The sequence below is a fragment of the Phoca vitulina genome, unplaced genomic scaffold (assembly GCF_004348235.1).
Source record: "Phoca vitulina isolate PV1807 unplaced genomic scaffold, GSC_HSeal_1.0 scaffold32, whole genome shotgun sequence".
NCBI lineage: Eukaryota > Metazoa > Chordata > Mammalia > Carnivora > Phocidae > Phoca > Phoca vitulina.
Genome location: NW_022589735.1, coordinates 1,548,126 through 1,572,937, shown reverse-complemented (window position 1 = coordinate 1,572,937; position 24,812 = coordinate 1,548,126). Strand labels below are relative to the sequence as shown.

The window sequence follows — 24,812 nt, the reverse complement described above, 5'->3', positions numbered from 1 at the left end:
GCTGAGCAGGGAGCCCGATGCGGGGCTCGATCCCAGGACCCTGGGACCACGATCCGAGCCGAAGGCAGACTCTTAACGACTGAGCCACCCAGGCGCCCCAAAAATAAAATCTTAAAAAAAAAGACTCTAAGGTAGTTGCCAGAGTGACCAAATACCCTGAGTTAACCACAAGGCTAAGTCCTTCAAAGGAGGAAAATAAGCAAGGACACAGCTGACAAGGAGGCTGTCACAGGGTCTTTTCTTTGAGAGCTTCATCAATGGGGAAAAGTCAACAATACCTAAGACAGGTTAAGATAACCACGTGCTTAGAGGCAGCTTTAGGTGGGAGAAAGGGACCTTGGAAATGAGTAGACTAGTACCTACAGAGCTCCAGTTCTCAATGCACACAAAACCTTTTAAGCAATATAAGCCCATCCCTGCTGGCTCACCTTGCTCCAGACACCCTCTCCTGCTCATATCCATGCCTGGGACTTTATTCTCTCAATTCAAGACCAAGTCTTTGAGGACTAATCACATTTAGGACCCAAACATTTACAAAGGTGGCTGGAGTTCCACCTCTTCCTGAGCAACCACCCCCCCCTCCAGTTCCCTAGGTTACAGGCCCTCTGCCAAGGGAACAGTTAACCGGTCTAGGGTCTTACTCATACAATTACTATTACCCATGAAAAACCAGGCCACTGCCAGAAAGCAGCATTATCCCACTCTGACCTCTCCATGTCTTACCTTGTTACTCACTCACATTTTGTGAATTTGTTTCTATCTGGCCAGTGTCAATTTGTCAATTCTTCTCTAATGTCCTTGTCTAAAAACTTATGCAGTATTGCAAAAAGTGTCAGTAGAAAATCAGAGTAAGATAAATTTGCCATGTCCTGGTGAGCTTTCATGTTTGTTTTATTCCAAGCAAATGCGCTAAAGCTTGCTTCCTGAGAACACTTAAAAATCAATGCCCGAAGTCCAGCAACCACAAACTCCCCTTTCCAATAACAAAATGACAAGAAGAAAGAGAGCCACATAAACTGAAGCCAGGGAAAACTGCCTCTCCTCAGAAGGTTCCAATTAATGGGGGAAGGGGGAGACACTTAAGTCATGAACAAGAAAGAAAAGTCATCTCAGTTTCACTTATTTACGAAACAAAGCAGTATGAATATGAACACCTGTGTAACCAGTCTGAGTAATAACAGAATCCATGCTCATTCACAAGCTCATTCATTCAACAAATGTTTGATCATCTACTATGAGCCAGGCACTGTTCCTAGCTCTGTGAATACAGCTGTGAACATGACAGACATGGTCCCTAGTCTCATGGAACTTAATTCTGGTGGAGGGAAAACAGAGAATCAACAAGAAGCAAACAAACAAGAAAAATATCAGATGTCTATGTTAACTGTGACATAAGTAGTTACTTTATAACAGAGGAAAGGCAGGCCCCTTCTCCTAAGTAACAGCAGAACTGAGATATGAATGACAAGGAGCCGATCAAGTGAACATAAAGGCAGAATATTCCAGGCGAGGGTACAGTTGGAGCAAAGGCCCTCTGTACAAGGTCACTGTGGTGAAAACATACAAGGCAAGGGGCCGAGTTAGGACACGTGGTTGCCAAGGCAGGCCGGGATCTGTTCACGAATGGCCTGTAATCAGGGTAAGGAGTTGGGACTTTTTTTTTTTTAAGATTTTATTTATTTATTTGACAGAGAGAGAGACAGCAAGAGCAGGAACACAAGCAGGGGGAGTGGGAGAGGATGAAGCCAGCTTCCAGCCGAGCAGGGAGCCCGACGTGGGGCTCGATCCCAGCACCCTGGGATCATGACCTGAGCCGAAGGCAGGCGCTTAACGACTGAGCCACCCAGGCGCCCCTGGGACTTTATTCTAAGGACAAGACCCTAAGCCAGCAGAGGGTGTGAGGAAGGGGGGAGTGACATACTCCCTAAGAACTTATTGAAGTGAGCTGATCACTGAATCCAAGGTGTAGACTGACTTTTCAAAAAATTTATCTGGCCACAGAAATATAGAAGAGTTTAATTTCCCAAGAAAAATGCTTAATTGGTTTGTAATCTATCAGTGCTATGATAGAATATTATCTATGAAGATGTACTATGTGAAAGACGCTGCACATTGTTTTATTTAAACCTCACCCAACACTCGAAGTAGATATTATCATTTCCATTTTACAGATGAGGACACCAAAGCTCAGAGAGGAAGGGAAGCAATTTGCCCAAGGCCACAAAGCATGTATGTGGAAGAGCCAGAGCTGGAACCCAGGTTGGTCTGACTCAGAAGAGACGGGGTTCCCAGCCACTTTGTTCTAATGACTCTACCCTCTTCCCTGACAGGAGGAAGAGAGACAACACTTCTGGTTTACCTGTCAAGCCTTCTGCCCATTGCTTTCTGCTCTACTTGAAGCAGTCACTCACCTTAACCCAGTGAGGGACACAGACTGGGGCGTGACTCCAAATACCATGCCTGGCAACCTTCCCTAACAAGCCAAATCCAGTCTCACCGTTCCAGGCCATGGACAGCCTTTCTCAGCACCTATAGTCCCATCTGTGGCTCTTCTCCCAGATGGGGTTTGAATTCTTGGAAGACGTGATAATCCTTACATTCGGAGGTATCTACCATGTGCCAGAAACCTGCAGTGCATTATCTCATTTCATCCTAACTGCTCCAGGAGGTACCAGTACGCGTTTATTCACATGAGAAAACTGAGTCACAGAAGTACCAGGAAAGGTCAAAAGCTATCAATTAACAGAAGTCGAATTCCATTCCCTTCTACAATATGCAATACACATAAATGGTGAGTGAATGAAGGTACAAATAAACTCATCATGGCAGTCTCCACCACCATGAATAAGTAAGAAAGCATGGGCACAGGTCAGGGCCTACACACCCAGCTCTAGACACGCTGGATAAACACATCCTCTCATCTTCTCAGCCAATATAGGCTCCAATTTGGAGACTGTTAAAGGTTTTGTCCTTTCTTCCCATTCATTCACCCACCCTCACCACCGCCACCAAGAAATCAAATGAATCAAATTAACCTTCCCCAACACCTTCACACACACACAAAAAAACAATCCCATTACAAAGGTCACTTCCCCCTGAGACCACTGGGGAGTATTCTACTTCAGTGACTCAGTACTAAACAAACCTTTACAAAAATACAACCCGGCTTATTTTTCATGGTCTCTTTTAGGTCAACCATCTTACACAGTATTTTACAAAAGAAAAGAAACAGCAGCAACTGAATGTTTTAAGGAACCAACCAGAGAATCCAGGGATGTTCACTACTAGAAATGGGCACTCATGAGGCAGCAAAAAGAGAACGCTGTTTCAGATGGTGCAGGCTGAGTAGGAAGTAGGGGTACTCTCCCCCCGCCCAGAAGCTGAGCACCCTCTACAGCCAAGCAGCAAACAAACTGGAATCAGGGCCACAGAAGAGAAGGCCCAGAGAAGATAGCATCACCAAGTGGACATCTGATCTGGATCCCCTTTAAGAAACCCCCAGGAGACCTCCTTGTTTTGCTGAACCATGACCACACAGAACAAGACCAAAAGCAGCAAAAATGACAAGACTGAGCACATCAAGGCCAAGATCACATCTTCATTCCATTACCGGCATGGGGCCCAGCACACAGAAGACAGATAATAAAACAAAAGTTAGACAAACCTTAACTATAATTATTCAGTATTTACCCTGTGAACAAACCTAAGCACCTTTCATATATTCTCATTAATACTTCACAATTGGGGCGCCTGGGTGGCTCAGTCGTTAAGCGTCTGCCTTCGGCTCAGGTCATGATCCCAGGGTCCTGGGATCGAGCCCCACATTGGGCTCCCTGCTCGGTGGGAGCCTGCTTCTCCCTCCCCCACTCCCCCTGCTTGTGTTCCCTCTCTCGCTGTGTGTCTCTCTCTGTCAAATAAGTAAAAATAAAATCTTAAAAAAACACACAAAACTTCACAATTAACCCTGTGAGGTAGATGTACGATTATTCCCCAGTTAGGGCTAAGAAAACTATCAATCAGGGAAGTGAAGTAACTTGTCTAAAGTCACACAGCTTCCAAGTGGTGAGGCTAAGATTCTACCTGAAGTCTGCCCAAGTTCAAGGGCCATGCTCCTAACCACTGTGCCACACAGCCTTGCAGTTGAGTATGTGAAGGAACAGTGGGCAAGGCTACAGCACCACTGAGGAAGGGCTCTGGTCTACAGTCTGAAACCACCCACCATGCATTTAACACTTGGTCTGACAGCATGTGACTCTGACCCAGGCTTCTTTCCACTCCAGGTCTCTCCTGTACCTCAGTCTTCCTAGCTACACAGTAGCAAGAGCTACGACAGCCCATTTCCAGCCTTCCAGACATTGGCTGCTGCCAAGAGAGAACATGTGCACGCCTACATCAACCAGAACTGAATGTTACATAAACCGCAGGTGCTGGCTTTGCTAACTTGGCACATCACATTTCAGGTAGTTGCCCATGTCAGTGGCTTAAGTGGTCCAAAGCGCAAGGGGTAGCTCTTGCCCAGCAGTGACAGCCAACAGAGGGACAGCAAGAGAACAGGTTAACACAGGGCTCTGTAGCTGTCAGATGTTAACAAGTGACAGGCCTGAAACCTCCAGGCCTTCTTCCGGGAAGGTGGAAAGATTCCAAATGCCAGCACCCTGAGCCACCATGTCTGCTGTGTGGCCAGGTGGCCCCAACAACACACTGACTAGCAACACTTCGGGGGGGTCAGTCTCAAAATTACCATTTGGGTGACTAAAGGAAAACAAATCACCTATCACAGTAATGCTCCTTTTCTGATCTTCATTCTCACTCCCTCATCAAAATACATCCAGTGTACCATCTGACAGAGTGATCTGTTCACACTGCAAATCCAATCATCTCACCACCATGACTAACAACCCTCCAAAGGCTTCCGTGCTCTCCAGGTAAATACAAAACACCTTGCCACAGCTGACCAGGCCTGCCCTTGCCAATCCCTCCAGCCTTATCTTGCATCCATCTCCTCTCATTGTCTGTGCTCCAACCACTTTTTCAGCACCTCACAGAAGCCACTTCTTTGCCCCCAACCCCACTCCAGAGGCTTTGTAAAAGCTGGGCCCTCAGCCTGAAACACCTTTCAACCTCATGTCAAGTTGTTCAGTAAACACATGTTTGTTCTTAACAATTTAAACCAAAGATCACTTTTTCTAGCAAGTCTTCCCTGATACCCTCTCAACCCCAGGAACAAGTCAAATCTGTCCTATTTCTTATGGTATCACATTCCTTTCTTTCAACACACTTATTACAATTGTAATTTTACATTTATGCGTGATTATAATTTTATTAATGTCTATATTCATCAATACACCCTAAGGAGGAAATACATATGACTTGGTCATGACTCAGGATTTACCATAGTGTCTGGAGGGTAAAGGATGTCCTATTTATGTCTGTTGACAGAAAGAACAAAATTCCAGAGAGAAGGGAAATGAAGTTCTGTCCAAATCAAAAGGTTCTGCTTAGAGGGCGCCTGGGTGGCTCAGTCGTTAAGCATCTGCCTTCGGCTCCGGTCATGATCCCAGGGTCCTGGGATCAAGCCCCACATCAGGCTCCCTGCTCGGCAGGAAGCCTGCTTCTCCCTCTCCCATTCCCCCTGCTTCTGTTCCCTCTCTTGCTGTGTCTCTCTCTGTCAAATAAATAAATAAAAGCTTTAAAAAAAGGTTCTGCTTAGAGAAGCTGTTCTCCCCTTGTGACCTTAAGCCAAACTGTTCTTTCCCCTTTGCCCTTCCTCTTTGCCAAATTTCTGATAGAAGTGACTGCTGATGTCCTGCCATTCTTCAGGCAGGTGGTAGCCATAGTGATAAGCTGGCCTACAGCCAAAAATAGTCTAAAAAGATATCACCTTGTCTGAGTGCTCCAGACTTCCAAAATAAAAGTCCACAGGAAAGGCCCAGGCAGATGGAAACACAAAAATCTCTACTCAGTAAAGAGACTAAGCCAAACAACTAACAGTTTCTTCAAAAAACAAATGGTCCTCAAAGCAGGCAGTGCCCCCAAGTGACCCACCCAAAGGAAAAAGGGGAGGGGATAAAGACTGCAAGGGGCTGAAGCAGAAAATCCCTGAATGGGATTTTGAACACCATCTTTCACTCCTTGGATAAGGCAGAGATTTGCCCAAACATTAAATATCAAAATCTCCCCCAATGAGGCAGCTCCAGAGGAATTCTAGTATGGCTCTGAACAAAAACCCCAAAGCCTGAAAAAGCTCACATGAAGCTCAGATTAAAGCCTCAATTCCCTAAGGAAGCAGGAGGGTCTTGTCCCTTCTTTCTTATTCTACTCTTTAGGGTAGGTGGGCAGGGTGGGGTAGGAGAAGAACCAATTACTGAGAACTGCTTAGTGACAGGTACTTCAGAGACAGGACTGGTAGTGAAAAACAGTGAGAAATAAATGAACACACACACAGAGGGGCAGCTGAGGCTCAGCAAGGTTGTGTAACAGCTAGTGAACGGCGAGGTCAGGAGACAACCCAAGTCTGCCTGAATCCAAAGACTCTTCTCCTACCCTAGAGCTGCCTCTGTGGGTGACCCATGAGCCCAGCTCTGCTCCCCACCCCTTCACCACCTCCTTACCAGAATGGAGCTCCCTGGGTAAGGAAAGGCTGTCTTCCATGAGCACATTCCACCACAATAAGCATGTACGTAGCTGAGGTACACCACCACACCCTAGGTACAGAGTACAGTGCGCTAAAGAGAGGGGAGTTCATCATTTGTAGCTAATGGGGATGAGGCTAGATTTTCTGAAAATTCCAAATGGATCCACAGGGATGAAATCTCTGCCTTTTTGAGAACCCACCGGTGCCTGGTGCTTGGAATGGTAATCCTGCAACCCAGGGCACCTTAAACCAAAGGATGGCAGGTGTTCCCTGGCACCATGAGAAAGACAATACCCGCAGGGCAGACAACCCCAGTGGAAGTCTCCACACCACCTCAAGCTGTGCAGAAAGGGCATCAACCCCATACCTGAATCACACACATTCACACAGCATCTCCTACAAGGTGAAGCACCCCTTCATTGTGCCGTAGTTCAAGGTTAACCCTTCCCCCTGCACTCCTTTCAGGATCTGCCTCTTATCAAAAGCTATGCCAGCTGATTATTATAATGATAACTATTATGCCATTATAATAACATTATTGCACTTTTTTCCTGCACTTGACATCTGTTGGCTGATAGGTTTAACTGGTACATAAGCAATAATTATGCAGTGCTCTTTTCTTTCCAACCAAGCCTCTAGTGTGACTGTTAAAGCTAAATCCAACTGTAGCCAATGCCCAGCTCCAGCAGCAGTGGGAAACACAGCTCATCTGGGCTCAGCCACCATGGTTCCAGTGGCCACAGTGCCAGAAAGAGAGGCTCAAATAGGTCCCCAAATGTTGACACACCCCCTTGCTCCTGGGAAAGTGATGGAATTCAGGGGAAAGACCAGTCAGCAAGCAATTTATTGATGAAAACCCCAACAGGGCTAGAGGAGTCATACTCAGGCCTCCGTACGGCACAGGAACAAGCAGTACCGAATCACAAGACCACATACCACAGAAAGAGCAGGAGGAGAGGCAAATGCAATTTTCTGCTGGGAGTTCTCAAATAAATGGTTCTCAGAGAGCAATTCTGCCTGCTTCCCTGCACACACTTCTTGCCAACTGCCAGGAAAACTGGCAACAGAGAGAGAAGGATAGAGCAGAGGACTATCCTCAGGCCCCTATTTTGAAACTGAGAAATCCATCAACCTGGCTGCTGGGCCTTCTATATACAGAGCCCACAAGGGGCCAGAATGCAGTCTGGAGTCCAAAGTGGAGAAGTACAACTTCCTGTCAGCCAAAGCCCCTAAATCTACCCGCCACACTATTTATGACAAACAAGGTAGAGCAAGATGGGATATCCTATGACTGCAGAATATTACACGTGATCAAACAAACCCCACCGGGAAACCAGGGTTGGCCTGCTTTGTTCTCCACCCTGTAATACACAGAGCCTTTTTTTTTTTTTTTTTTTTTAAGGCAGAGAGGGGTGGCGGAAGGTTTTTGAAATTTAAATTACCAGTGAACACTATAATCTATGTGCAAGGAGAAAAGGAACATTCAAGAGTGCCAAGCACAGGCTCTCGGGACATGTGTGGCCGAGGCAGTAGTAGCCTGCGGGGCTTTCTCCTCCAGCCTCAGCACGCTGCTCTCATTGTTTGAGAGCAGGCAAGCCAGCAGGCAAGGCCCAGGCTGCACAAAGGGGCACTGTCCCCTAGGTCTAGGGAGAAGATTACTCTCTCAGAAGCAAGTCAGTATGAATCAACAAAGAACGAACAAGACTAGTCACCCAAAGAAGTAGCCCAACCAAGGATGGGTTTAGAGAGGTATTACTGAGGGCAAAGACCCTATCTCACTCACCGCTAAATTCCCATAGCCAAGCAGTATCTGACACGTAAGCGGGTCTTTACAAAGAACTGCAGCTTGGATGGTAACCACAAAGACTCCTTAGGTTGGAACCAACTGATGAGAGCTAGAATCTAGTTGTTCCTACTGTAACCTGCGGTAAAAAAACGGCTGTGGTCTGTGAAGAATACACCAAAAGGTACCCAGAGAATTAAATTCAGTCTCTCTGAAAGAAACTTCTGGAGCCCCAAGACAGTAACAGGAATAGCCTGCAGATACACAGATATAGCCCTAAAATACAGCAAGCAATTTATTGGTCAGACTACAGATATAGCCCTAAAAGTACAATGCTGTGAGGAGAGAGAGGGAAGAAGTGAATAAATGGTACAAAACATATACTGAATGCATACTGTGTGCATACCAGAAAAGCTCAGGGAGTTTTACAGATGAAGCAATAAGGGACAGATTAAATAACTCTCTTAAGTCTAATAGCTAGTACATGGTTAAATCTGGATATATCTGATGCTACAGCCAAGAGCTTTCCACCTATTTCACCTTGACTTCCTCCAGGGGTGAGCTGGCTTCCAGCTAACCTTATCTAGAGAGGAGACAACTAACCCGCCTGTCCACACAAGTCAACTTGCTAGGCATGTTTCTTAGAGTTAATTAGTTAACTGGAACTATAGCTGAATGGGCTCATGAATTTCATGTGCTTGAGAGAGCCCACGGGAACTTAAACCTGGGGGAACTGGCTGAGTTTCCAGACCCACAAAGCTGCCAGCCAGTGACCAAGCCATCAGCTGAGGCAACTCTCTTGGCACAGTGTAGGTCAGGGCTGGGGGAGCAAAAGAAAACCCAGGCATGATCTCTACAAGCCCCCAACAAGCTCTCTTCGGAGATTGCAAAGGAGGTACCAAGGGCCTCTCCCACTCTGAGCTCTGTCAGTAATGTACAGAACTTTCTTTGAAGGTAACCTAATTTTGATTTAAGTAGAAATAGGAAAGGTAAAAAAATGAAGGATTTCTGCTTGGTCTTTAGAAGCAACTGAGCCTTTCTTCCATGTTGCCCACCACCTCTCTAGAGCTTTCAGAGACCTTATATACCCATGATGCCAGTGGCAGGAGAGCAGAAAGGGCAAGATGATTTTCAGGGTTGTATTCTGAAGAGACCAGTGGTGAGGATCAGCCAGTGTTTCTAATCGAAGTGAATACCCTGGACAAACTCAGGGGAAGCTAAGTAGTACTAAAACACAGTCTCCCAGGGTTGTCTGTTTATTTCACCTCCCATGTGAAGGCTTTCAATAGTTAACATTGTTCCCCCCGACCTCAAAGCTTAGGAAAGCTGATGATTCACCCAGGTGCACAACAGCTGCTGGGAAGACCTGTGGGAAGGGGCCACCCGGCAAAGGCAGGCAATGTATGGTGAGGAAGGTCTCCCAGGAGTGCCCTACATGCCAAGCCATATGTTGTCAGGATATTAATCCAAACCCATCTTGCGTACTTTACAATGTTTACTCTCTCTGGGATGTGGAGCATTAAATTATATCCAAGAACAGCATGAGTCCTTCCAGTTCTATTCCACACTTACTTCTTTGCTAAAAAGATTTGTAACCTAGAAACAAAGCCCTTTGCCTAACAGCAGCAATAATACTCAGCAAAGAAAAGAAAAAAGAAAACTGTTAATTCAAGCTTCCCTAAAAGATACCGCTCCAACGAAGCATTAGTCTACCTTAAGTAGAAATTGGAGAAACCTATTACTGACCACTTTTTTCCAGAGAAGACAGGCCTATATCACTGAGAGTCCTGAAGAGGTGAAAGCTAAAACTGAAAAAATAAAGCACAACACCACAGCTCTACTCTTGCCCCAACAGAAACAGCTCTGAAAACCTGTAAGAGAATTCCAAAAAGGGAAGACTACCTCACTGACATAAGCACTAAGAGCAAGGAGCAGGAATATGAAGTAAGGCTACCTGGATTAGTCACAGCCCTACCCTAACCGTACAACCCTCAGTAAGTATAAGTAATTCAGACTCTCTAAACTTCAATTTCTCATCTCTGTGAAATGGGGATGTTTTAAAGATCCATTATTTGAAGGCCTTTTTTTTTTTTTAAGATTTTATTTATTTGAGAGAGAGAGAGAGCATGAGCAGGGAGAGGGCAGAGGGAGAAGCAGGCTCCCCGCTGAGCATGGAGCCCAATACAGGACTCCATCCCAGGACCCTGGGATCATGACCTGAGCCGAAGGCAGACGCTTTACCAACTGAGCCACCCAGGCACCTCATGAAAGCCCTTTTATAAACAGTAAAATGTTGAGCGTACTTTAGGCCTGATAGTTATTCCGAAGACCTCTGGTTGAGAAAGCCTAAGACACTTCTGAGGAACAGAAAAACAAGGCTATCACCTCCAAGGGACAATCTACAGTTACTGGTTCTAGGTGTTTACAGAGAACCCACAGTTAAGGAATAAAGTGAGGACAGAGTGGAATTTGAAGAGGAGACCACACTTGAGTCTGCCCAGGGACATTTTTTAAAATATTAGCAATAGGGGCGCCGGGGTGGCTCAGTTGGTTAAGCGACTGCCTTCGGCTCAGGTCATGATCCTGGAGTCCCTGGATCGAGTCCCGCATCGGGCTCCCTGCTCGGCAGGGAGTCGGCTTCTCCCTCTGACCCTCCCCCCTCTCATGTGCTCTCTCTCATTCTCTCTCTCTCAAATAAATAAATAAAATCTTTAAAAAAAAATAAAAAAATAAAATAAATAAAATAAAATATTAGCAATATATGCGCACAGCTCAAATTTGAAAAAGCACACAAAGGTATGCAGTGAAAATTAAGCCTCTCTTCCCCCTCACTGCCCAGCCACCCAGGGCCCCTCACCAAAGACAACACTCTTTTCAGTTTCTCATGTATTCTTCCAGAGATAATCCAATCAGCTTATTTCTGCCTCAGATGGAGGTATCAATGGTGGTAACACCTTCAAACCTAAAAGGTAATGCCAAGCAAGTAAGCTCTGCCAGAGGCCTTAGGGACTATGAAAAGAACAGGGCAGCCAGAGGGTAAGATATTGCCCTGCAAAAGCCTCTATGGAGGTACAGATCCCCTCCTGGCTATTATACTGCTTTGCCCCTTGGCTAACCACATTTAGGCAATAATTTTGTACAATATACCTCCCTTTCACTTGTGCTGGTTCATTCAGAACTCCTTCTCAGAGAAGCCATTAACAGGAATGATTCCTGGGACCTCAGTCTGTAACCAGACTGACCACCAGACCCTCAGAAGTAGCCTAGAAGCAAGAACCATCAAATCTGCCTCGGCAGAGGCTGGGCAAAAAGGTAAAAATCACCTAAGTCCCTGGGTCACCATCTTTCTAGGGACAGAATACAAGGGAGGATGAAGCAAAACAGGAGGTCTCTGCAGGACTTAGCTCAAGAGACTACGTTACTACCCACAGAAAAGAGGACACTCTCAACCAAACCTAGGCTTTCAACAGAACTCCCTCAAAAGCTTTCAGGTTATGTCTTCCGCTTCCTTTCTTCTTCCATAAGGAGCTTAAATATGCAAATTTCAGGCTCTACCCAAAGATCACAGATGGGTAGCCTTGATGCCAAATCTGGACCACAGATGTACTTTCATAGTCCCTGGGGATTTCACATAAAAATCCCGCTTCTCTTGTAATGTAAGGTAAGGACACTAGAGCCACACTCACTCACGACCATAGGCTGAGCAGCAGCTGCCCTTCATGGAACACAGGAGCCCTCCAGTTTGACACAGGCCCACAATTCCCTGTGGCTCACGCTGACTGTTCCCTACCTGACCCTGAAAACACCTTCGAGTTGGAGACCCCTGGCCAGTGAGTGACAGAGGAGGCTGAGGTAGGCACATCGGCTGACAAAGAGCAGGACTCCTACATTCATAAGCACTTACTAAACACCCTCTTTGTGCCAGGAACTGTGCTGGGGGCTGGGTACACAAAGAGAAATGAGGGATGCACTTTCTGCCCTCCAGGAATTTCTAATCCATTTGGGAAGAGGAGACTTATTCTACAGAATCGGACTGCTTCAGACACCAAGGGCTCTGGTAGTTGAGCATGCCAGATTCACTGTGACTAGGGTTCAAGGAATGCTCCAGGAAAGAATTGGGAATTGAACAGGACTGTTACCATTTCTCAGGCTTTCACGTATTTCTTCGTTCAACAAACGTTTATGGTGTCCGTGTTACACTCAGCATTATGCTGGAGACACAAAATAAAGCATAGCCCATGTCCTTGAGAAGCTCATATAATAAGAGACAAAATAACTAACCAGGATAAAGTATGCCAAATTCTATAATCAAAGTGTTGCTATGGGGATACAGATGAGGAGGTATCAGGCAAGGCTCACTGAAGAAGACAGCTGTGCAGTTTAAGTCGGAAACAAAGGAGAGGGGACCTCTGGGCAAAAGAACTGGCCAAGTCACAAACATGAGGCATGTTCAGAGGGCCACATGGACCAGTCTATCAAGAGCAAAGGATACATGTGGGTAATGGTAGAGAATATAATTAAAGTGGTAGGACAGGGACACACCGTGAGAGGCACGGAACATCGGAACACCTGGACAACGGATGCATTTAGAATGTACTCAGCAGCAGCCAGGTGGTGCCACCGAAGGCTTCTAAGCATGAGTGTTCTCCAATGAGCACTGTATTTAGGAAGACCCCAAGGGGCAGTGGTACACAATGTCCTAAAGGAAACCAAAGTAAGGTGTAAGAGGAGCCTTCCATAATACCTCAGGAGCAGTTACAGGAAACAGGGGAAGCATTAAGACTAGGTAAGAAAGCTACTGCAGGGGCACCTGGGTGGCTCAGTCGTTAAGTGTCTGCCTTCAGCTCAGGTCATGATCCCAGGGTCCTGGGATCGAGCCCTGTGTCAGGCTCTCTGCTCCTCGGAGAGCCTGCTTCTCCCACTCCCCCTGCTGTGTTCCCTCTCTCGCTGTGTCTCTCTCTGTCAAATAAATAAATAAAATCTTTAAAAAAAAAAGAAAGAAAGATACTGCAGAGGCTTGCCAAAAAATTTAAGACAATAGCATTTCTTTTTGTTTTTTGGGTTTTTTTTTTTTTTTAAGATTTTATTTATTTATTTGACAGAGAAAATGATATAGAGCATGAGGGGGGGAAGGGTCAGAGGGAGAAGCAGACTCCCTGCTGAGCAGGGAGCCCGATGCGGGACTAGATCCTGGTACTCCAGGATCATGACCTGAGCCGAAGGCAGTCGCCGAACCAACTGAGCCACCCAGGCGCCCAAGACAATAGCATTTCTTTGAAGAGACTCTTTAATTTTTCTTTTTCTTTTTTTAAACCAATTCAGACTGGTTTTCCCACCCAATGATAAGGTTTTGGCCTATTTGTTTCATTCAGAGAAGTAAGGCACAGGCTGTAACGACGGTACTCAGGTTTTTTAGAAACTCAGCTTGAGAGCAATATAATGAGGGGTAGTAGCTTCGGGGGCTTTTTCCCCACTCCCATCCCCACTGCTACACTGAACCAGTTGTAAATCTCAAAGAGAAAGAGTCAACTTGAACACAAAATCCGGGTCAGTGTGTTTGTGCCTCCCCGACCTTTCACAAGGACCAGAAATGGGCATACAAATCAGAAGAAAGCCGTGACAGAAGTCAAAGTTCCCATAACGAGCTAATTGCTTCATGTCTGGCTGAAGAGCAGAAGGCAAGAGACAAGGAGAACATACTGTCAAAGGGCCCCAGGCAGACTCTGGACAGCCTGGAAACAGGGCCCACTGGCTGCGACAGCCAGTTAAAGACAGCCCCAGAAAGGTAAGAACTAAGCCAAGTAAAGAAGATGGCAGAGAAGCTTCAAAGTTCCTTGCTATTTGTGACTATTATTCAGCATGAGCCAGCTGTGACTCCTGATAATGAATAATCGAACAACAAAGGAGAACCATGAGAGACTATGGACTCTGAAAAACAAACTGAGGGTTCTAGAGGGGATGGGGGGTGGGAGGATGGGTTAGCCTGGTGATGGGTATTAAAGAGGGCACGTTCTGCATGGAGCACTGGGTGTTATATGCAAACAATGAATCATGGAACACTACATCAAAAACTAATGATGTAATGTATGGTGATTAACACAACATAATAAAAAAAAGAAAAAAAACAACAACAAAGGAGACCGACAATGATGTGATGGTTAAGGTAACACTGGCTTAGTCAGCATAACTTATCCTGTAACCAAGTCTTGGGTCAGGAATTAGAAACTACTGTTGTTGACATGTGATAACACAGAGCACTTATACTATGCCAGGGGAACCACTTTCCATATGTATTCTCTCAAGTAATTCTCAAGACAGTTCCAAGAGGAACTATTACTAGTCCCATCCTACAGATCATGAAATTAAGGCTTAGAGAAAATGAGTAACTTGTCCAGGACCTGACAGCTAGTAAGTAAACAGCAAAATATGACCAAGTAAGCTGACTCCAGAATGTTTGTGGGTTTTTTTTAAGATTTTATTTATTTGACAGAGAGAGAGAGCACAAGCAGGGAGAGCTGCAGACAGAGGGAGAAGAGAAGCTGGCTTCCCTGCCGAGCAAGGAGCCCGATGCGAGGCTCAATCCCAGGACCATGACCTGAGCCAAAGGCAGACGCCCAACCAACTGAGCCACCCAGGTGCCCCTCCAGAATGTTCTTAAACCACTCTGACACACCATTCATTCCCTTACTCTTTTTCTTTTAGTGATGTATCACGGGTTTGCTTTGGTCACCAGATAAGGTCCACTGGTGCACTGGCCCCATTCTTTACAGAACACCCTCAGAGCAGCCTGGCCTGAGCACTTGTTCTTTGTTTCTAAAATAGTGGGAAGCTTCAAATCTATTTCCTCTGGGGTAAGATCAAGAGGAAACACACTTCAACACGAAAAGGAAAGAAATCAGCATGACAGCCAAAAACCTCACCAGTGAAGGTTTTAAGATAATGAATAAAGCAGTCAGTGGAGGCGGGGACTTCTCCCTCCCTGGAGATTTTTAACTGCAATGGCATCTTGCATCTTTATAAGGCTTTAAATAATTTTAACAACTTCTATGGCCACCCTCTGTGAGTCCTCTGGCTTGAGTCTCAGCTCTGCCAGTAATATGCTGATGGCCCTAAAAAAGGTATATAGCCCATTTCACTTCTCTGGAACTCAGTTTTGTCATCAGTAAAATAAGAACCCATTGAATACAAAACTCAAGCACTGGAAGGTGACAGAACCACAAGGGAACCTCCTGACTCTTCACTCACCCAAGGAACCACCAACAGCCATTCCTTGGAATTGAACCAGACCCTGCACTCATGTTCCCAATAAAATTGATATAATGACCCCTAGGATGATGTGTTCCAGCCCATAAACACCATGATTTCAGACTTTAGCAGCTGGGCCCAAGGATGGCGACTTTGCTTCATGAATACAATCAAACCCAACTCCCCATGACCAGCAGTGGGGAGAGTCACAAAATCAACGTTAAATACCTTCCTTAGGATCCTGCCCCTTAAGTTTCCAACTCTACTACCAACTGAATTCAAAGTGTGACCAATCAATGTTGTCTGTACCAATTGTCCTACTTTATGTTACTTCCACTGAACTGAAGCCTGCTCGTTTTCTCAAGTTTGGTCAGATGGCTGCTGACCCTGTGGGAGCCTCACAGAAATGAGAGAGGCAAAAGCATGAAACTATTCCCAGACATAAAGAAATGCCCATTTAAAAGTCCATTGGTATCAGCATTCCTCACCTGACCAATGAGATACATCTGTGATTCTTCTTTCAGTTTCTAGAACTCCTCCCCTTTGTAAGACAGAAAAGGCAGACTACTTGCAGAAAGTCAAGTAGCTAGACATGGATCAGTTCACTGACTGCTGTGATACTCCTCTGCCTGGAATGATAAGTGGTAATTAAAAATCACAACACCACCCTCAGTCAAGACACAGCCAGCAAGCAGACCTCAGAAACATACCCCTTCCCATTTCTCTGTGGCTAGGACATGTGACATGGGCTAACCATCAGACACTACCCAACTTCCAGGAACACCTGAGCCAACACAGCAGGCTCAGCTGTGAAAAAGTAAGGCCAAGGAGGCATCAGAGAAACAGATGGTAAATGGAACACTTCAGAAGTCCAAGATTTGGGGAGCACCTGGGTGGCTCAGTCAGTTAAGTGTCCAACTCTTGATTTCGGCTAGGGTCATGATCTCAGGGTCATGAGACTGAGCCTGGAGTTGGGCTCTGCAATGGGCATAACGCCTGCTTTAAGATTCCCTGTCTCCCTCTGCTCCTACCCTCCTCCTCTCTCCCTCTCTCTCTTAAAAAAAAAAAAAAAAAAAGTTTTTAAAAAGTCCAAGATTTAGAAGAAAATAAAAATAGTAAAGACTTGGGGGCGTCTGGGTGGCTCAATCGTTAAGCATCTGCCTTTGGCTCAGGTCATGGTCCCAGAGCCCTGGGATCCAGCCCCACATCAGGATCCCTGCTTGGCGGGAAGCCTGCTTCTCCCTCTCCCACTCCCCCTGCTCGTGTTCCCTCTCTCGCTGTGCCTCTGTCAAATAAATAAAATCTTAAAAAAAAAAAAAAATAGTAAAGATTAAACTCAATTCTAGCCCCTTTGAGGCAGACAATATGAAGTAACATCAGAAAAGGACAAAACAAGTTCTGCTCTGAATTAGGAATATCATTAAGAAGGGGCGCCTGGGTGGCTCAGTCGGTTAAGCAGCTGCCTTCAGCTCAGGTCATGATCCCGGGGTCCTGGGATCGAGCCCCGTATCGGGCTCCCTGCTCAGTGGAGAGCCTGCTTCTTCTCCCTCTGCCTGCAGCTCTGCCTACTTGTGCTCTATCTCTCTGTCAAATAAATAAATAAAATCTTTAAAAAAAAAAAAAAAAAGGAATATCATTAAGTAAAGCAGAAATGGCATTCTTACTAATCCCCATGCTTATAAACATGTAATGGCCAAGGAGTTTCCTGGGCCTGCAACACACTTTAGGCAACAGGCTCAGCGATTAGAAACAGCTCAGCTGGTTGGCAAATGGAACCAGGAGGGACATATTCACAGCTTTGATCCTTATAAAGGCCAAAGATTTTACCTCAAATCTTTCCATGACAGCCCTTAGCTACTGCCAGCCATCTCAGGAGAAGTCAAACAGGATGGGTAACAAGGGAACTAGACCTAAGGCACCACACCTTGGGAAAACTTAGTGAGCTCTTCAAGAGCAGGAATTCTTTCTCACTTTAGTGTCCTCAGTATCTTCCACTGGACCCGGCACCTAGGAGGGCCTTAAGAAAATAAGGTGAATAGTCAAATATCATGCTGATGAGAGCAGGCTCATGTTGAGAGGAGGAGGGTAGCATAGTGCAAAAGAAATCACTGTGGCGTCAGAACTGGGTTGAAAGCCTGGCTACAACAAACTTTTTGACCTTGGCCAAGTCACTTAACTTCACTGAGCCTATTTTTTCTTCTGTAAAATGGGGTAATACCAATTATTTTACAAGGTTGATTGGAAGACTGGATGAGATAATGTTCTCCCACTTTTACTAGTCTGGTGTTGGGGTGGTAACAGCTGGATCTTTTGGATATAAAACATGCCTTGATGGCTGTATTAGAGAGAGAATATAGGTAAGACCATGCATTCTCAATGAGGGCAGTATCGCCCCCAAGCGGGGCAGGGAATGATTCTTCGGGAAGAAAAATCTTAGATATTGTAAGTTTATGGCCTTCCAAAGGGCCACAGTATAAGTAGATACATGGTATATCTGTGGTATTAAAATTCCATGGGGAGGGGACAATTAGGGGAAAAAGTCTCAAAAGGTGATAGTGAACAAAAGGTTGAGAATCACTTGATTAGATGTCTAAAGAGCTGACCCACTACCTTTAAGAACCTGACCACACTGGCACCCTGATCTCACACTTCCAATCTCTAGAACGGTGAGAAATGTATGTTTGCTATTTAAGCCATCCAGTCTATCGTATTCTATAGCGGCCCATAACTGACTAAGACACATCTCAAAGCCTAAAACACCAAACCCAAGGGCACTGTTAGGAGGATGAGAGCAGACATGGCCAGCCAACACAACCACACCCTTACCCACGCGCCACCGGGTGGAACCTGAAGGAACTACAAGTGTGTGCTGAACATGATTCTGTTGCTTCTCGATTCTGTCTCCAAGGTGGAAAATAGCACAAGGAAGGATGCCAAGTGTAAACCCTTCCTAAGTCAGTAAAATTCTGGGAGAATCTTCACGTGTCCTGAGCAGCTTTTATCTTTTACAAGGTTCTTATTCCAAAGGCAAACTCAATTACTGTTGATGCTAGGAATCAGGGGTTACCCAAAGCCCCACCTGAATGGCAAGGGGCTATTCTCCTCCTCCCCTACTCAGTAGGGAAGCCCTTGGTGAAAGAACATGAAGAAAAGGGCAGGATACTGCTCCTTTAGACCACATATAATTAAAATAAGAAGCTCTGTGCTGTGAAAAACTAAGGCCTGCAGCTTAAGACTGACTCAGAGAAGGATAAAGTAGTCACCCTTGTTCAGAAAGAGAAAAGATTAGCCTCACAAGGACAGGTCTCCAAATTGACACCAAATCCAGGAGTTAGAGATGCCTGTGCTACAGAGCGTGAGCTAAGCACCAGCTGTGGCCCCAAAGAAACATCCCCAGGAATACATGACCAAGGAGCTAGCATTGTAAGAATGTTCCGATCAGCTCTCCTGAAAAGAGGCTTACTCCAAGAGACTGGCAGACAGCCTCTGCAACACAGCTTCACTGAGGAAAGGACAGAAAATGAGTGGGGGAAAAAAAGGCAAGAAGCAGGATGAGGTCAGAGCATGAATCGACAAAGATAATAAACTGTTCTCATTAATAGCAAATCTTCATTCTTTGAGGGTAGAAACGGTTACTGCATTCCTATGTCATTAATGTGTTCCTCCTCAACCATTCTTCTAAGTAAGCATTCCCATTTTTTTTTAAAGAATTTTAAAGTAATCTCTATACCCAACATAGGGCTCGAACTTACAACCCCAAGATCAAGAGTCCCATGCTCCACTGACTGAGCCAGGCAGGTGCTCCAGTATTCCCATTTTTATGCAGTGGAAAACTGAGCCTAAGAAGTGACTTGTGCAAGGTCATATGGCTAATAAGTGACAGATTCAAAACATGTTCACCACACACCAAAAATCTATTATGTCCACTTCAGAAGAACTTTTTACTCATCTGAAGACAAGTCAGGTGACAAGGTTGCTTTAACCAAGCCACTTGGGGGTAAAAAAAAAAAAAAAAACCAAAAGATGGTTTTATGTATTAATGAAACTGATCACTAACATGGCTCAAAAATGTCTCTGAAGACAATCTCAGAGATAGATTTTCAAAACTGCTTTGGACAATGACATATCACTTAAATAAGGCCACACTCCCACCACTCACACCTACACATACCACTCTAAAGGAGAACAGCACTCAATGAAAAAGTTCTAGCATGTTTATTTTAAAACCCATGTTGTTAACTTTTCAGTTTCGCTTAATTAGCCTTTTATTGGGTCAATGAAACACACCAACGCTCAAAGTTGGCCTCTGCAGAGAATAACTGGTCTCCAAAGACATCAGAAAAGGTCAAGAAAGCAGGAACCCAAGAACAAGGCAACTTTTCATTCCTGGGTCACCACAGCTGTACTAATATATTCCCCATTCCCACCCTCTGTAAAATGGGGGCAACAAGTCTTTTCCGTAGCCAATTTCATCATAACACCACATAATTAGCAGATTAAATTCATTAAACAACCAAAAGAAAAACATAAATCTGGTGTGGCAACACCTTCTTAAAAACCTAAGAGCCATATTCTCAACTGAAACCACACACCAACTTACAATCCATATTATACATCAATCCTAACATCCTCAGACCCTGGCTCCCATCAAAATCCTGTCCAAACCCCAAATCTGGCTATATTTTTATCAGACAACAAAAAAAAAGCTTGGGTGGAGTGAGAGCTAAAAAGACACACAGATATAAAACAAAACATCTTTTACACTGTCAAAACAAACATTATTACTGTTTATAAACACATCAGTTTCTTTTCTTCGCAAACATGTAAGATTCATTCTCCTACTGCCTACCTACTCTGGGTTAATCTAACCCCTTCAATCCCCCCAAAGCAGTTTGTGGTTTTGTTTTGTTTTAGTGAGGTCAGAAAGCCACACAAGCTTGAATCAATGCCAGATATTTTAAATTTTTTAGTAGAAAACTGACATTACATATGGGGGGCAATATTTTTTTTAAAGACAACAAACATCCCTCTAGCTTTTAGAGGGCAAAGAAACCCCCACTGGCCTCCCAGGTGTTAGGTGTTCTTTCCCAACGGATTCCCTCCAGTCTTCTACAGGAGAGACTCTCAAAGCAAGAATTTCAGGACCATCAGAAAGAGAATCACCTGGGGAGCACTGCAGGTGCCCATATTCCACTTTAAATGAAATCACTGAGTAGAGGCCAGGGATGTACACAACCTCCTAGGTGATTTGAAAAACACCAAAGTCTGAAATCCGTACTTCAAAGACAAGTCTTCCATCTACCGGGAAACAGGAAAACACAAGTCAGGCGTGGAAATACGACGCGGGTAGAGGACAATTCCATATGGTGAAGAGACATAGAGGCCTCGGCCAAGAACCAGAATGTCAACAAAGAAGCGGTTAAATGCAGAAACTGAGGGTGGGAGAAGGAAACAGGGAAGGAAGATGAAACAGAGAATCAAAAGCTAGTCTCGGAATCCCCACCGCCTCATCTCCTGGCACTTCAGAAAAGTTACTGGAGACGACCTGAACAGAAAAGGTAGGTAAGGCGACTCCTGGGCTGTGGCCAGGGTTCACTTGGTCGTCCCGCTTTGGAGGAACGAGATGTATTTGGGGGGGGGGGTTCTGTGTGGGGACCCTAGTACAGTGCTGGGAACGCGCCGGGGCCGCCGGTGGGAGGAGGCTCGGACAGCGCCCGGAGCCCCCCGCCCACCTCCATGACCGGGCGGCCCTCACCGCCCCTACCTTCGGCTTCCCGCCCGGCAGCCGAGGGGCAGACACAACCCCCACAATTCCAGGCGGCTGCAGCGGCAACCAGCTCCCCATGCGCAGACGCGGCGGCGACCCTCTGAAGCTGTGAGCGCGCAGTTATTACGTCACTCGCCGTCTCGCCCAATTGCCGCCTTCCAGAAAGATGTGCGGCCGCCTGCCTCCCTTTCCTGCTGGCAAACCTAAGCCCCGCCTCTCTCCCCGCTTCTGCTAAGTCCCGCCTTCTAGCGTCACCTCTGATGCAGTGATTTTCCCCTGTATCCCTCCGCCAGAGTGAGAGTCGTCTGAAGGAGATCCCCACGGACCTGATTTTGCTTCCAAGCCAGATCAAAATGGGACTTCGAAGTTTCATCTCTGATTTCCCAACAGTCTAATTTCTTTCTCGCGGAAGGAACAACAGAAGGAAACCAGAGAACGTGAGAAGTAAAGATAAATCAAGCTGTTGCCACTGAAAATGGGATACATCCGAGTCTCGAGCAGTAAAAATAGTCCTTTGAAAATTCGTGCGGATAGGTCACCAGCAAGTCATTTATTTTTTATATTTATATACTGTGTGAATTGACAACGACCAATCATTTTCAAAGTTATAGTCCTCCACAGCTCAAATTCTGCTCTACCCCCTGAATATCTCTTATGTGCCAGGTGCTGCGTATATGTTTACTTCTAATAACTTCCAAAGATCAGAACTGTCATCCCCTTTTTATCGATGGGGAAGCTAAGGCTCAAAGAAGTTGAAGAACTTGTACAAGGTCATACAGTCATAAAACTGAGAATGTAAGGCAGATTTGGGTGCCTCCCAAAGTCCCCTTCTCTTTCCATGATAAGACCTACCCCTTGACCAGAGTAGTTTAATCTGACTAGTAAAATGGACTGCTCCCTCAGGCCCTGAGAGTCCAGACACAATGATTCCCAGACATTCAGGAGTGGAGAAAACCACAATCCAAACAAGCAGTAACTTCCGCCAAAGAGCAGGTATTCTCCGAGAGGAAACAATCAACCGGCCTCGAGTTCTTTTCCATTTCCAGTGTATTATGTGGGCTTCTAGCAGTTGATCTACTTTCTTGATTATGTTTACTTCAAACAGATGGGAAATTGACTTTGCAGCTGTGAGCAAACTTTGGTTAGTAGCCTAGGGAAGGAGAACAAGCCTTTGGGCAATAGTTGAGTGGGAAGTGCCAGGTTTTTTTCAGAAAGGTCTACATAGGTCACTTTCCTGGGACTGGGTGGGAAAGGACAGGTATCAGCTCACTTTTTCCATGGAACACCCAGGAGGCTAGCAAGAGTAGCCCAGGAATAATTCTAGCTTGTGTCACTGCCTAGTACCATGAGGATAAATAATAAATGTTCAAAAAATATCTAGTGCATCAATGGTAATTCACAGAATGAATATATAAATTACAATCGAGCCTGATGCAAGTTATAAAAAGACATTAACAAAGTGCTACAAGAGTAATATGCCTATAAATATAATAAGCTCAAATGTTAGAATGAATAAATAAATGCATGGGCCAAGAGAAGAGTCCAGCTGGACACAGGAGCCTGGCTTCGTTCTTGGGACAGATCTAACGAGGTAAAGTGTGTGGGGAAGGGAAATTCTGAGTCCTGCTAGTCCCCCAAAGTTTGAAAAGACCTGAGAACCACCTTCCCAGGAGACCTACCTCTGAGCTCAAGCCTCCTCAGCTGCTAAAACCAGTGTGCAAGGCTAGGCCTAGGCAGACAGCCCCTACTTTCACAGCTTGCAAACAAGGAGGACCACTGTAAAAGTGGGAAGTTTGAAGTCCAGGGAACAGAGTGGGTGGTGGGATCACAGAATTCTTTTCTCTGTTTCCTATTACTCTTGGAATTGGGCAGAAATAAGTTTTAAATTTCCTTTTAAATAAGTAAACAACAAACAAAAACCCACCTCTTCTTGCAGCTTTATAGGAGAGCTTTGAAGATCCCTCTTCCACTCCTCAGAGGAGCAGAACCTTGGAAGGGTAGAAAGCCTGAGAAATAAACTTCAACCTGACCACCATCAATCAAAGGGAACTACAGCATCCATCCCCAGAGCCCTGCTAGGCAGAGATTTAAATGATCAATCTAGCCTCCCTCAACAAGCAAAATGTGTTGAGTAGATCATTTCTCCTCTGATCAGCCATTCTCAAGTAAGCTCCCATAAGCCTGATACTCAGTTGTGTGAAAGCATTCCTGGTATCAGGAATCGGCTCCCTGCTCTCTCTGGATGGGCCTAGAATGTTGAGCATGGGGGGCAAGAGCCCCAGCTCTGTCTCACCACCATATTGTCCTGTCCTGCTTCCTCCTCTCTGTACCCCTCCCCCCCTCAGCTTTTTAAAAAGATTTTATTTATTTATTTGACTGAGAGATAGAGAGCACAAGTAGGCAGAGCTGCAGGCGAGGGAGAGGGAGAAGCAGGCTCTCCGCTGAGCAGGGAGGCCGATGCGGGGCTCGATCCTAGGACCCTGGGATCATGACCTGATCCAAAGGCAGACACTTAATCAACTGAGCCACCCAGGTGCCCCTTACCATACACTTTAAATCCTGCTGCCAGAAATCCCTTCTGGACTCCAGACATTTTATTCACTTGAATATGAATACCAAGCTACATACCATCCATTGGCTATGGGGATACAGCTGGGAAATAGTCCCACTGGGTTCTTACCCTCAAAGAGCTCATGGTCAGATAAGAGACACAGAAATGTAAACAGATCAGATCAACACAGTCCAACAAGGACTATAAAACAGAAGTATTAACAGAGCTATAAGAAGCCCACTCAGTTCACATTGCTGTCTTTCTTTCCAAATCCCTTATGTGAGTACATCTTTTCCCCATTCATCATGTTTGCTCCAGACAGCCCTTTGAGGCAGAGGGGGCAGATTTTATTCCCATTTTACAGATTGAAAAAAACTCCTTGAACTCATCAGATCTATGTTGTCCAATATGTTAGCCAATAGCCACATGTAGTATTTAGATTTAAATTAATTAAAATGAAATAAAATTTAAAACTCAGTTCCTTAGTCACAGTAGCCTCATTTCAAGTGCTCAAGAGCCACATGTGGCTAATGTCTACCATATCAGACAGCACGGATTATAGAACAGTTCTGTCATCATGGAAAGCTCTATTGGACAATAGCACTTTAGAGGTCCCGAGAGGCAGTGAGAGGACAGGAATGTGAAGTCAGAGCTCTCAGTGTTGCCAGAAAAGCTGAGTAGGGCCGCCAACATAGAAGAAGCAAGAAGCTGAAGGGCACTGCCAAGGAGACCAAGAGGAACTGCCCTTCTAAACCGGGGTCCTCTCCTTCCTGGGCTGCACTCAGATGGTGTGGGTTGCAGCAGCCACGGCAGGGCAGAAACCAGATGATTT

The 24,812-nt window shown here is 45.4% G+C and overlaps 1 protein-coding gene across 2 annotated transcripts in view; it reads right to left on the bottom strand.

Moving 5' to 3' along the window:
* SIL1 (SIL1 nucleotide exchange factor) overlaps nt 1-21,547 on the bottom strand; it is a 208,087-nt gene extending 186,540 nt beyond the window's left edge. The window contains exons 1-2 of one of the 2 annotated variants that reach the window (XM_032425063.1): nt 21,427-21,547; nt 20,826-20,960 (exon numbers count right to left, since the gene is read on the bottom strand). The gene's annotated coding sequence lies outside the window, so the exon portion shown is untranslated. The remainder of the gene's footprint in view (nt 1-20,825; nt 20,961-21,426) is intronic. The other variant, XM_032425062.1, reaches the window with a different exon arrangement.
* Between the last annotated feature and the right edge of the window lie 3,265 nt (nt 21,548-24,812).